The 14,724-nt window shown below is 39.3% G+C and overlaps 1 protein-coding gene across 12 annotated transcripts in view; it reads left to right on the forward strand.

Annotated features, from left to right (window-relative positions):
* The first annotated feature begins 1,753 nt into the window (after nucleotides 1-1,753).
* The window catches only part of LOC118235505 (teneurin-4), a 247,925-nt gene continuing 234,954 nt past the window's right edge, over nucleotides 1,754-14,724 (forward strand). For 10 of the 12 annotated variants that reach the window (XM_035432920.1, XM_035432921.1, XM_035432922.1 and 7 more), the window contains exon 1: nucleotides 1,754-2,242. The gene's annotated coding sequence lies outside the window, so the exon portion shown is untranslated. The remainder of the gene's footprint in view (nucleotides 2,243-14,724) is intronic. The other 2 variants (XM_035432929.1, XM_035432932.1) reach the window with 1 other exon arrangement.

Genomic DNA, 14,724 nt, shown 5'->3' on the forward strand with positions numbered 1-14,724 from the left:
GGCTAACCTACACCAATGGACAAAGGAGTCTACCGAGTCCAATGAGGCATCCCACAATGCTCTACGACAAGTGGTTCAAAGGTTATGAAATATTCTATATTTTTATCGGCAACCACACTAATAAATAAAATGTATGCATTAAATATATTAGAAATATAATATAAAATAGTTATAATATAAAATAGAGTAGGCACAGTTATTCTGGGTTGTGCGAACCAACCCCGGTGTAGGTGTAATGTGGAACACATGCATTTTACATTTATTAAACATGATTGAACATAATTCTATGCAAATCCACGTACTGTCCCATCAGTTTTTGTGCACACAGACACAAAAAACACACGTGTGCACTAGCACACATACACCCCCCCCCTCCACACACACACAGACAAACAAAGAGAGGAGAGAGAAAGGGTGATAATAGGAGATAATAGATAATAGGAGAGAGAAAATTTCATAATTTCTGCTGATTAACTGGTTAAAAATGTTGTTTGGTTCATATTACATTAATTATTATATTTATTTATGCCATTGAATATTCATGTTTTCTGGTTCGTATTGGAATTAAATGTTGAAAATTGTTTCCATCAGTTGCTTCATTCTTTGTAGCTATTTTTACCTTGTGCCAACCAACCTCGAAATGTGCCAATGGTTGGGCACCATGTTGGGGCTGGCTGGCACGAGTGCACAACATGACTTTAATCATTAGTCACTTAATTTTAGACAATTTTATACACCTAATTTGTGGACATTAAAATAGATGTATTTGTTGCTGAGACCTTTTCATTTGTTACAAGAATATTGTAACAAATTATGCCGGAAAAATACGGGAATTTAAAGAGTGAGAAGTGTGTCAACCAATCCCGGTCTCCCCTAATCCCGTGTTTAACTAGGAAAGGTGGATTTGGACAGCCTTAAATTTACTTGCGCCATGCGCTTTAGACTATACGCTAAAATCGTTAAAATAGAGCCCATGTTCAGGCAGACCACAACGCAAGGCGCAACTTGCAATTCCACCGGTGCCCAGGCGCGTTTACGCTTACCAAAATTGAGTCCCCATTAGCTATAACGCCTTTGTAAGGTGCTTACTTCATACATTTGCAAGAATGAAAAAATGGGTGAATAAATACAAAATTTTCATGCAGTGCAATAAGCTCCGACATAATGAGCCATGATGCTGAACCACTGCCCTTTAATTAAATAAAATGTGCAGCGCAACAGGTGCCACATTTGGGCTACTGCGCTAAATTAAGACTATGCTATAGCAGCCGTAAAATAATCTTGCTTTGGCACCATTCCGATTGTTATGTTTCGCAACATTCACGGCATTAGTGCAGTAACTTTTAAAATCAAGACTGCAAATTCCACGCGTGAATAACTGCAGATGAGTCACACCATACATACATTTTGTAGACGAATGTAAATCATGTAAAAGATTCCTATATAAAATGTACTGTAAATGTAAAATAAATGTAATTTCTACCCTGGAATGCGCTTTGTTTTTGAACATGCGATAACACAGAACCAATAGGCTACTGAAAGGGACATCATACTATCAATAGGATAGGCTAATTCTTTTTGATTTTTTAGTACTCGTTCACTAGGCTATGCCTATATAGCCTATGTTTAGTTTACACGTAGGCTATCATTCCACACACAATTCTCTTTGCAATCCCCGTGAACGAGGTCTCACCTCAAGGTTTGTGAAGAAAGTAGCCTGTCGTTTCGAATGCAGATGCGGTTACCGCAGGAGGTCCAGTGACACCCCCTGTTACTTGGTACAAGCCAGCCCTGGATGCATGTTTGTAGTTTGTCAATCCTCAGCACTAGGCTGGCTCACTGCCCTCTCTTACAGAGTGAAATCTTGTAGTTTCGGGTTGTGTGGCTGCCACGGATTTTTAGCTTTCGGATTGCGCACTCAGAACTGCTATTCTGTATGTAATAAACCCATGTTGTTCTGATACCATTGGACGTAGGGCGTTTTTAGCCTATATTATTTTTTTGTTGCAAGATTCCTTGTCAATACTGGTACGTAGCCTACTGCATCCTTGCATTTTTTTCCAACAAGCAACGACGAGAAGCCCTGTCTCTTAACCGCGCTGCACAGAATCGACTAGAAAATACTACTGCTACTACTACAACTATTATATAACTGAAAGACGAAATTGTGGCTGTCTTCCGTTGTATTTCGGCGATTAACTACGGAACGACCAGGACAGACGTTGGATGTGTCTGCAGAATGGTAAGCATGTGTGTTTCAATTACAAAAGTGCATAATGCTACCAAACGGCTACACGCAAGGATCAGTAAAATTGTGTTGAATTAGCTAGACATCCTCGCATCCGTGCTTATGTTCTCACTGTAGTAGCTGAGTTTAGGGTTAAAAATGACGAATAATAGACTACCGTTACATTGATACAACATGCTGAAAGGTAGGCGGCTATAGTACTAGTAGACGTTGTGTCCCGAGGTTCGATGGAAGTTTATAGCTAGGTGGGTAGATGTAATTTATCGGTTTTAATAGAGTGTGCTATTTGTTTGAAACCTTTTACATGATTTGGCTTGATACATTAATCGAGTGTCCATGTAAGATTAGTCTGTTTTTGTAACTGGGCTGTTCCGTAAGGCTATAGTATCTGACACCTACGCGCTCTCTCATATAACTTTGTCAGTGACCATGTGAGAATATTCACTGAAGAGTGTGTTCAAAATGATTGGTAAGAATCTCAAAATAAATCACGACGTTGGCACGACGTGACATGCAGCATCTTTGTCGCGATTTTTTCTTTCATCTTTTAAAAAAAAAGTCTGTTGCGGGATAACATGCATTGGATATTTTTTCCAGTCAAGAATATGATGCAAATATTTAAATCTTTGAAATGGGGCATACGATTGTAGGAATTTAGGGCGATCGTATTTGTGCTCGTCGTGCTACAGATATAGGCTTGTCTATCAAACTATAGGCTTCAAACTATCAAGAACTAGGGTATATAACGGGGAGCTTCTACTAGCCCTTCAACGCAACGCCTTTAGCTTGTTTTCTCTTCGGCTGTCGACAGTGTATAAGAAATGGTCTGTCATGTTCTTCTCATGATGACCTAGGCTAGCTATATTTTGCGCGGACACATGCATAACTAATTAAACCAAGAATAGCCTGATGAAATATGAAATTATTTTTAGTGTTGGAAATGTGACTATCGATCTTGAGCTCGTAAAAGAAAACAAATGGACACAATCCTCTTTAATTATTATTTCATATTCATGTATGGGTGAGAGCGCTGTTTTTTATGGCTAATTCGCGTGAGCAATGTGGTATTATTGCTCCATCAAAAGGGAGAAATCAGATTTTAACATATCCGAACTTTAGTGTTAAATACAGGCTGCTCGTTTAACGATTGGGAGACCAATGGAGTAAAAAAAAGAAAAAAATCTAGCCTTAGCAGCAATTAGTACATTGCATGTGTAAAAACACAATAAAACAATAATTTACACTGGTACACACAAATGTGTAGATAATTATGTTTGTCATGGCGTACATTCATCTTGGAGGATACTTGTGTTAGAGTGCGTTATTGATGTCTAATAATGTATTAAATATTTATATTAGTGTATTGTTATCTAAATGGGAGATTCTTGAAACCATGCCGTTAATATGTATATTTGTAATTCAATAGTTATTTTACATATTCAACTTAAACTATTTTGAATTGAGGACGGTCACTTAATGTTGTTTGGGTTTTCGCTGTCTTGCTCATGGTCCCAAAAAAAAAAGCAATAATAAAAAATAAAACATTGTAATCGCAGTCCTTCCTTGTAACACTGGAGTTCTGGAATAATAACGGGTGAAAGAAAGTGGCTAGGGTTAGTCACCGTTCTGGGGAAAACAGTTTAAACCAGGGCTGTCTCAAAGGGAGCCTTGAAAGATCGTGAAAACCTGTCCCTTTCTGGTGGGATCTAAATAAAATGTGCTACGTCACTATCTTTTGAGCCCTCTTACATAGAGTGCCATGCTTAGGGTCTTTGTATATGGCAAAGCTTCTGAGTGCTCCCCATTGGGTGGAGTGAAGACCCATAAGCCCTGCTGAAAACTGAGAGGGGTTAACATCCAGAGGAGGCTTACACCCAGTGCCAAATAAGGAGCCAAGGCCATTGAAAGTTTTTTTTTTCATTTTGTGTGTGTGTGTGTATGTGTGCGTGCATGTGTGCACGTGCAGAGGTGGTTAAGGAGGGGCCTAAGGCTGTTTGGTGCCTATTGATATGGACCTGTCAAGGATGACACTGTTTTCTTGGGAATGAGGCGCACCAAGAACAGCCAGAACACAGGGCAGCCAGGTTATTCTTGATGTCACGGGTGCACACATACGCATACACAGACACTCTCTCTCTGTCGAAGGCTTAGTTTTCTTTTTATTGTTTTTAAGTAATTTGATGTTTTCTTCTTGTAATTTCTGTGACCCCCAAAGATAAATAAACACTGATAGTAAAAAAAGGAATAAAACAGGGTAAAAATGAAGTGATGAATTATCCTCAAAGACAATAAGCATTGAAACGGACGACAGAGTATATTGACAGTGCAATTAAGTGAGCTGTTAGTATTTTTAACTACAATTTCCAGATTTTTCAAATTGGATTATTACAAATGGTGAAAGGGAAAGTTGACTTTCTGGAGTTTGCATGATTTCAGTTACAGTGTTTGCTTTCAGCTGGCTCAGACAGTTTTTGTGTGCGATGACGGATACTTTCTAATCACCTGCCAGCTTTACAATGGCGGGTATTGGGGCGTATTGGGGTTTGTGGTCTGAAAGAGGAAAGTATGCTTCAAGAAACTCCAAAGCAGCTTTTACTACAGTGTTATGCCTTCAGAAGTTACAAATATGTACATTAGCCAATTATTCTTAAAATAATCATGTTTATTTATTTTTTGTTGGAACCATAAAGTTTATACAAGGCACTCTGAAGTTACTTGAAGTGCATTTGCCAGCCATTTTAAACTCAGCACACTAGGGGAACCTTCGATACCTAAAATTTCCTTCACACACAAAGACTGTTTGGGCCAACTGAAAACATACACTAAACAAATATGTTTCATTGGATAAAACCTAAATTTTTACTTCAATTTGTTATACCTATATTTTGTAAACCAAAAAAAAACAAAAAAACTCTAGACCGTGAATCTCTGTGAATTGTTACTGGGTTTAAACTGATCTGTTCTTTAGATATTTAAATCTTATTTTTGAACTACAAAAAAGTGCTTGCAGGAGTTTGTAAAGAACCAACTTCAGGCATATACCTAACTGTGGTTATAATGGAATGGAAAAGAAGATAATAACTTTATTTTTAGTCCTCTGTTTATTGCACATGTGAAGACAACCAATTACAGCTTTCAGATCATCTAATTTAGCTAGAAAATGCACCCCTATTTTATCATTACAGCTTGTCTCTGACTCCTTATCAAGGACATCTTTTATATTACTGAAAACTACACTTGGCCTAATCCCATGGCAAACTGACCTGGCATGCAGGATATCTTTTTGTACGAGCCATGGTCATATTGGCAATAAGGAATTGCACCTGTGAGGGATTCTTGCTGCGTTAAGCCACAACTGTTTGATCAACATGTCAGCGGAGGTCTGTGTTTGTCTTGAGGCCTGAATTACTGTGGGGGATTTGGCAGATTACCATTGCAAAAATGAAGCCCAGCTGTGATGCAAAGCACATTCAAAGCACTTGTTTTGCTTAAGCAACACATGGTGAGGTGTCTGTCTCAAATGAAAGCGACAGGAATTACACAAACATTGTTTTTCTAAATGACGTGAAGCAATAGAATAGCATTACAGTTTAGTTATCAGTTCACATTTTCCCCCCACCTTATTAAGAAAGGAAAAACTGAGAGGGTTACAGATAGAGATGGGAAATGCACTGCATGGGATATATACATGTATAAGTTCAGAGTCCTTGTCCTTGTACAACACACTACTCCATTTCAGCTTTTAAATGCATTTTAAGTACATAACTTTGCTGTGCAAAGTTTTTACTGTTTGAGATAATTTTGTAATGCATTATACATTTCTTATTTATTTAAAAATTCTTAGTTATTCTGTGTATTTTAATGTATTTTTGGAAATCATTCTTTTCTAGAAGATAGATATTCAGTTTATCAATGTTCCTGTTCCTTGGTTAGTTGGGTCTTGGAAAAGTGAGAACACAGATTTATGCAACAGTTTTCTGTCACTGTTAATCATTTATTTAATGGTTGGAATTTGCTCTGAAACATCCTCCAGAAATTTTAGCTTTTTTATTTTATAATATTACTAATAATATTACTAAGCATTTGCTGCCGTCTAATTTTGACAAAAGTATCTCAACTCATCTCATGACGGTTTTTGAGGGTGTAGGTCATTTGGGGGATGGTGACGCAGTATTTTGTGAACTAAGCACTCTCGGGCTAAGGGGTGGTGGTCAACAAGTGCTGCAAGATGCATAAAGCGGGTTCAGTGGAATGTGTCCGTCCCTTATGCTGTTTCCTTTCAGTTTTCTACTTGTGGGGATCAAGTGGCTGGGCTGTTGAGGACTTTGCATCCCCTCCTCTTCTTTGTTGACGGCTGAAAGAAACTTGGTGAGGGTTAAACGGGAAACCTTTCTGTCTCAGCCTGCCTGCTATACCCTGTTTGTGGATCATTTCTGCAGGAGTAGGGGAAGAACGACTGGATCATTGTGTCAGACATCAGATACCCTAGTCCCATGTTGACAAAGTGTTTCGGCATATGAGTGCTGATCTAAGATCAGTTTTGCTTTATAGCTTGTAATAGAAGGTTAGGATAGGTTTAGTAGAAACCTAATCCTAGATCAACACTCCTACTCTGAGATGCTGTCTCTGATGTTTGTCAACATGGTACGGCACTGCAGCTTTTCACAGGAGACTAAGGCAAGCTGTCTGTAGTTATCAAACAACACATCCTGCCATTCCTCACTTGTGGAGTGTGGGATGAGAGTAGTATTGTTCCAAATTGAACAAATAATCTTTTTGAATGATTCATTTTTAAACTCAGTCCAAACTGAACGGTCAATGTTACATACTGAAGCTAAATTTCAGCTCCTGGACTGATTCAATTCACCAAATGATCTGAACTCCCTCCCCCTTGTGGTCCATATTGGTCTGCACGCTACCCTAACTAGTTCACATCTCCCCTATGCTCTGTTCTAATAGCGACATAGTGACATATCACCAATTTATCAAAGTGTAAGCATCAGGCATACTTGCAATTACTATACAAATAGGATTTTTTTTGTATTTACTCTTTATGCATTGCAAATGCTATTTATGTAATTAAATCTTTGATATGAAATTGCTTGTGTAGACTGCTGGAGCGCAAGCGTGTCTGACTAGTCTTTCGTTCAATTCGTTAACCTACTGATAGTTCGAAAGGAACAACTTGTATGAAATGCACTGATTGTACTGAATGTCCTGGAAGACTCAATGAACTAAATGTACTGATTGTACTGAATGAACAAAATGAAAGATTCAGTTGGTACATAAACTAAAAAAGTAGCCTACTGTAGCCTACTAATGCCTGCTGCAAGCTGCTGAAAGACAAACCGAAACAGGAAATTGTATGTTCAGAGAAATAAGTCTTCAGGTTTTTGAAAAATAATTTCAAAAGGGATGTCTATGCTGTAATGATGCTAATGCCAACATTGATGATAATTTTGAATTTTTAAACAGTGCTGTCAGGGCATATTTCCCTCATTTGTTAAAAAATAAATGAACATATGGGCTATTTCTATAGGCACCCAATGGGTGCAGCCTAGCAGGACATTATTTCGCTTGTCCTTAGAAACTGGTGTTGTCCTTAATTATATAATACAAACAGATCATAGCAATTAAATTAGACTTATTTCCGATTGATATTAAACAGTTAAATGATGGTGGACTTTACTGCAAAAGTCTCTGGGTTCTGTTTTTCGGCTGGTGCTTGGCGTGTTGAGAGCCGTTGCACTGGTGCAGTGGTATTTTCATCATGGATTTTGATAGGCCTAAGTTGTTTGGTAGTTTTGTGACTCGCCCTGTGAGGGAGGAGAGCTGCTTCTGGGGGTGTGTCAGTCAAGATTGAGCAGCACACTGCAATTTTCATGTGGCTCATTGCAATATATTCTATAGCAGAAGTCGCAGCCCAGTGTAGGCAGACTATGTCAGTAGTCATTAGCAGTTTCAATTACATTCATAAGTTGATTGAGTCAGATACAATTAAAACCTAAATACATGCACCACCTAGTCAGTATCGTACAGTAACAGGGGTGCGGAATAATTGTAACAGTAAATGAAAACGGCCTATAATGTACATACGCAGGCTTTTTTTGCACATGCTAATGCAAATCAAGGAAACACATTTACATTGGTAATGAGGCCAGCCACAGCCTTAGATCACGATGCAAGGGGCTTTATTCATTAAAAAAAGTAATGCAAGTGATGCAAAAGCAATTCTGTAACTTATTGTGAATTGTTGTAATGTCCAAATAGATGAGGAAAGCTGCTTTTGTTTGTGTCTCAAAACCCAGGTAAGCTTTTACAAAACAAATGACCTACCATACAGACCAATCTGATGTGTGCTTATTGTTAATGCCGGTCGTTGTCGCTTTTCCATTAATTACTTGGAGCATCCGGACGATGAGGCTGTGTCAATGCAGCAAGTAAAGTCGCAGAATACATTGAACATTAAACACCAGACTCTTAAAAAGTCAAACACGTTGATGAGTAAAATTTATTTTTTAAAGAAATAATCTCCAAATCTGAAGCCCACCCCATGAGGTACCAACCTTCTCGTTTTCTCTTTAGATGGAATTCTGTAAACATATAACAGCAAAAATGCATGTTGTTTGTTATAGCAAGGCACAATTATAACAGCTGATTATACAGACAACAGCATTTATACAGACAAGGATTTCATACCAAGCTGGCTAGTTTCTTTTTAATTTAGGCACCAGATGGGTTTGGCCGCTTCATGTCGATGCAGAATTGGTTAGGCTTCTAATCTCAGATTCGATCTGTGCTCTTGACTCACCTATGTTTCGCCCACAAGGAAGATCGCTTATCAGAAGCGAAAACACAAACATTAAGGTAAATGTTCTCCAAATCCAGATATGATGCAAATTTCAAAACGTATACAAAAAGGTAAAGCAGACGCAACAACAGACATGTGCTGCAAAAGAAAAAAAGATACAAATGCAAAAACGCAAACAAAAATGAGAACAAGTACAACAGAGGAGAATGGATATACAAGGACACACACATTCACATAACAAGGAGTGCAAGCCATATGTATGTACTCAGCAAGTTGCTGCCCTAGGCAAGTGCCTATATTGCCTATGCCTAGGATTACTACTTTTGCTTGTGTGTGTTCTTGCTGGAATGGGGTGACATAAGCTTGCAGTACACACTTGTTGTTACACAATGGTAGCTGGGAATTGGAGTGTGACTGAAGGTAATGTGTTTTTGTATTTTCTCAGGTGAATTTCAGGAAGAAATGCCAAATTGAAATGCACTATAGAAATTTGATGAGGATTCAAAATTGAAAATATATCAAAATCTTTTGCTCTGCACTAATTGAAGCAAAAGCAATGGTGGAACATTGCTGTTTTCCACTTGTATAAAGCCCATAGCATTAGTCAGAAATTAAACACATCATTAAGACCAGCAAGTAAGCAACTCAACAAATGGAGAAGGGTTGGGTGAAGCTTCTAATTGCAGTTTGACTGCCTTCCGCATAGCCGTAATGACTGTTGGAAAATGAGACCTGGGCCGATCAATAGATCTTTATTGACCCAATTTAAGACCTTTGTGAGATCATAAGCCGCGTTTCCACCGCAGGAACTATACCCCGGAACTAGGAACCTTTTGAGGAACTCAGTGCGTTTCCACCGCAGGAACTAGGGTCTAAATTTAGTTCTGGGGGCTTTGTTTTACCCCCCAAAACGTTCCTGCTCGGGGGGTAGTACTTTCCGAAAGTACAGGAACCTTTTGGGTGGAGCTTGCAGCGCTGAACATTTCTGATTGGTCGAGTACTCGTAGCATTTGTGTTGTATTTATTTTCCGCCATTACCCGCCATGTTTGAAAATATGCAGCGGCAAACCAATTTATTTTCATAATAACTTCAAATCAAACTTGTATGTTATGCGGCGCAGTAGCCTACTTTTGGTTATAGCCTGTCAACGTCTTGGAATTATAACGTGTGCTGTTCTGTTATTTTCTTGCTTTAGTATTCGTTTTATAAAATGCTAAGCATTCGTGCTGGGACAGCATATTACGTAGGCTACCAAAACATTCAAACGGATTAATTCGGTTGCTGAATATTTTCTTCCGGATTTTCTTTGTTAGCCCGTTGTAATTGACTCAAAACGTTTGATACAGTTATGTGAGGTATGCGGTAGTTCTGCATAATTAACATTGGTGATACAGTACAAGCAAACTGGAAATCACCTTCCGCACTTTTTATCCGGGTAAAATAACAGGTTAATTCTAGTAATCTTCCCTTTAGCTTTTTCAGACTGCCGTAATTTTACTCAATTTTACTGCCATTTTTCAATTCCACGAAAAGACCAGGAAGACTATGGACTCATTTATGGTGCATGGTTCGCATCTGGAGGGAACACTTCGCTGCTCGGCTAGCAGTAACTTCGAAGGAAAGCAAACGGTGGCTGTACCACTACTCATTTACATTTTCACGCAAGTCCGAGTTTTCGTTCTATTCTTGTCATTTTGCGATTAGCCTATATGGAATTGACGACGAGAAAGTAATAAAACAGCAAATTGTTTACAACGTGTGCATGTTTTCTGCTGTTAATGAATGGGTTTGAGAGGATATATGAAAATCAATAAATACAAAAGTAACCATATATATATATTGTTGGTAACCCGTTGTATATAAGTGGAATAAACCCCTCCGGGCTGTCCCGGTTATTAGAAAATAATGTAGGCTACTTCGGTGGTAGTATGGGGTTACAGAAAAAATCATATGACAGATGGACCGACGACAACGTCAGTGGGCTAATTTGCCTAATCTTCGCGGTACTTTAGACCCCGGTGGAAACGCAGACAACCATTGGCTGAAGGAACCTTTTAGTTCCTGGTAAAGTAGTTCCTGGGACTGAAAGTTCCGGGTAATTTTGGTGGAAACGCGGCTATAGAGATCTGCCATGCAGTTGAGCTTGTTTCTCCTTCGTCCTGTCACTATCTTTGATTTCATTCTACTGCACACCTACCTGCTTGGCATCCTTTGAACACAGCTGTGGGCAAAAATAGAGTTTTGAAATGAATACGGTTCAGCGATGTCTATTGTGTAGAAAGCAAGAACAATCAGTATTTATTCCTTTGTCAGTTTTTGGGGTTTTCTATTGACAACCTAACAAATAAATCATGAACATATTATCATTGAGGTTTTTTGTTTGAGAAGAAAATGGTAAAATAAAGTATGTTTTCTTTTGTCTAGGAAAAATACTTTTAGATAGTATTTTAGCAATGTGATTTAAGTTTTGCATGCAACTGAAATGAAGCAAGCATACACACTGAAGTGCACATCACATGCATAATTCCCAGAGCAAAACCAATTGCTTGGATGATTGTAAATTAAGATTGAGTGCTAATGTAATATATTGCAGCAAAAATGCAGAGAAGCATAATTCAGGTTGCTGTGTTTTTACGAAAAATGGCTATAGAAGCACAGCACTTTCAACTGAACAATTAAAGCCCCCTTATGAATGATATCATGCAAGCTATTCAACTGGTTTGGGGAAGTATCTATTAGATCTCTCATAATACTCATGACCCAGTTGCAAAATAGCATTTGTAATGATGGGTATGTGTACCTCTTGAATAATTAACAGATTTTAATTTTTGTAAAAGAGCTTGATGAGAGAAACTGTCAATGTTTTGTCATGTTAATGGCTGCATTTGTACCTGCTGTTTTTTGAATGGACTTTAATTTATAATGAGAAATGAGGATGATGAGAGAAATGGTTGTGTCATGTTAATGGTGCTATGGTTTTATTTGCAATGTTCTTTCAGGCTTCTGACTATCAGTAACACATGTTGCACTGCTGAGGTGATCTGTTCAACTGGTAGAAGATGACATTACTTGGCATTACAACACAGCTAGCCATGATTATGAGGGATCTACACAAATCTTTTCTCTGGCCACATGTTTCATGTATCTGCGCGCTGTAATAGTGAAATACTGTAATTCTGTAGGTTTTTTTTATGCACGTAACTGTATCCTTCAATCCAAAAAGGGACACTAAAATTTCCATTTCCCAAATGCATATTTGACTTAGTCTCTGGTGGTATTCAGAGGTTATAAAATGCCTCTGTCATAAACATGGAGATGAAAGAGTGCAATTGTGTCAGTAAGCTTGGGAGACATGCTTTTCCTGCTTCTACTTCATGTTAACTTGGTGTATTGTGTATATGATGGAGGGCTGGGATGTTAAAATCACAGCTTTGAGCTAATTGCATATGCACAGTGGCACCCAGCAGGACTTGACAAAGGCCTGCCTGGTGGCTTTTCATGATTTTGACATTTTTATTGTTTTACTTCAAAAGAAATAAACAAAAAATAAATAAATTGATAAAACTAACTTTTGTGTTGCTTGAAACAGAATTTTGAGTAGCAGTAGTTAGCCATAATGTTTGGATTGTTTTTGTGGAGAAATTAGTAAGTGGACCTGGTGTATTCAATTGCTTATTAACTGTGCATGTTTCAGCTGAGACAGCCTGTCCAGTTGTTAATTGTTTAGTAAGTATTTTAGCATATAACATTGTTGAAAAGGCAGTCCTAGCAACAGCCTAGGTTAGATTCAGTAGGACTAAGACAAGGGATTCTATCTGTGAAAGTCCATTGATGGTGTACTGCAAAGTTGCTTCAGCAGGACTGTTTGCTGCTATTAGCATTCATTTCCATGTGCTTCCTTCCTATTCCAATCTGCTCGTCCTTCAGTCAACTGGTTTTCCGTTCACAAGACTTCACCTGGTCCCACGCCTCTCTATCTCCCTTCAGTTTCTTGCCCTCACTGAAACATGATTCACCCCAGACAACACTGCTTCCTCAGTAGCCCTCTCCTCAGCCTTCTCCCTTATTGTGCACCAGTCCATCTCTCCTGACATTGTCGCATTCAGCTAATTACTGGTGAAACCATCCCAGTCAATTGGACGTGTTCCCTCAGTCAGGCAAGCTTGTGTCAACCGCTGAAGAAACCTACTCTTGACCCCCCTCAGTTACTGTCCTGTCTTTCTTATCCCCTTTCTCTCTATAAACCTTTGAATGTGCTGTTTTAAACCAACTCTCTCCCCACTGCTTAGACCCTCACCAGTCTGGTTTCAGTACTGGCCACTAATTCCAGAAGGCCTTCCTTGCAGACAGTGTGCAGAGGCAGTTTCTCTCTCCCCTCTGTTGTGATCAACTTCTCTATAGTATTTGACACAGTCGGCTACCCCCACCTGCTGTTTTTCCGATTACCTTGGGGATCTGCGGCACTGCTCTCCTACCTTGATTGCCACCCATTCCAAAATATATGAGAGGGGGATGAAGGATTCAGTCCTTAGTAATCTCCTTTTCTCTCTGTATACTAAGTCTCTTGGTCTGTCATTTCTTCCTATGCCCTGTCCTATCAGTGTTGTGCTGATGACGCACAATTTTTTCTCTCCTTCCCTCCCCCTGATATATTGGTCAACATGCATCTCAGCTTCTGTTATCTGTAGCTGATGAGATGCTGTACTTCCTGGGTCCTCTCCCCTGTTAGATTTTTCACTCAGGCCGTGTTCAGACCTGGCATTAAAATTTGTCTTGGGTGATCCGATCACAAGTGGACAGCTCTAACTACAAGTGTGAATGCACCCAAGATGCATTGAGGATGCACTGAGATCCGATCACTCAGACCACATTCGGAGGTGGTCTGGGTTGCACATGGCCACATTCTTTTAGCAGTGTGTACACGAATGCGTCCTGGCCCACATTGAAGGACCGCCCTGTATAATTTTGGTTGGTTCTCAAATCACATAAGCTGGCTTTGTCCACCACCTTTTAAAAAGCTTTTTTGGAAAGCGCATAGAGACATATTACGAGTGCGTCAAACATCTTGGGCGATTTGGTTTGCCTGGAACATGCCAAGGAATAGACCCAGTCTGTTTTTGTTTAGATTTTGCCTGCACTACTACTACTACTACTACTACTACGACTACGACTTCTTCTTCTTCTTCTTCTTCTTCGCAGACTACGCACAGGTAGTGCATTGCTGCCTCCCGCCGGTTAAAAACAACAACGCATTTGGTCGTTGCAAACGGAAATGATGTACGTGTTTATTTGCATATTGAGTGGAGAAGTGAGATCCGATCACAAGTGGTCACTCGAAACGCATGTAGAGACGCATTCTGGTGCCAGGTGTGAACTGACATCCGTCTCGACTGAATCTAGACACAATCTGGATGCAAAGTACAGGTCTGAACAGGGCCTCTGAGTCTATCACAGTGTTGACCTCTTCATCTGCTTGGAATCTACCCCTGTCTCACCACTGACTCAACCCACTCTGTCCTTTTCACTGGCTACCGATATTGGCTTGCATCAAATTCACAACCTTCACACTAACCTATTGGGCAGCTAGAGGGACCACTCTGTCATATCTTGAAAAGATAATCAGACACTACACAACAGCCAGACCTCTCCATTGTGTAACCTCCG

Source organism: Anguilla anguilla, chromosome 9 (assembly GCF_013347855.1).
Source record: "Anguilla anguilla isolate fAngAng1 chromosome 9, fAngAng1.pri, whole genome shotgun sequence".
Lineage (NCBI taxonomy): Eukaryota > Metazoa > Chordata > Actinopteri > Anguilliformes > Anguillidae > Anguilla > Anguilla anguilla.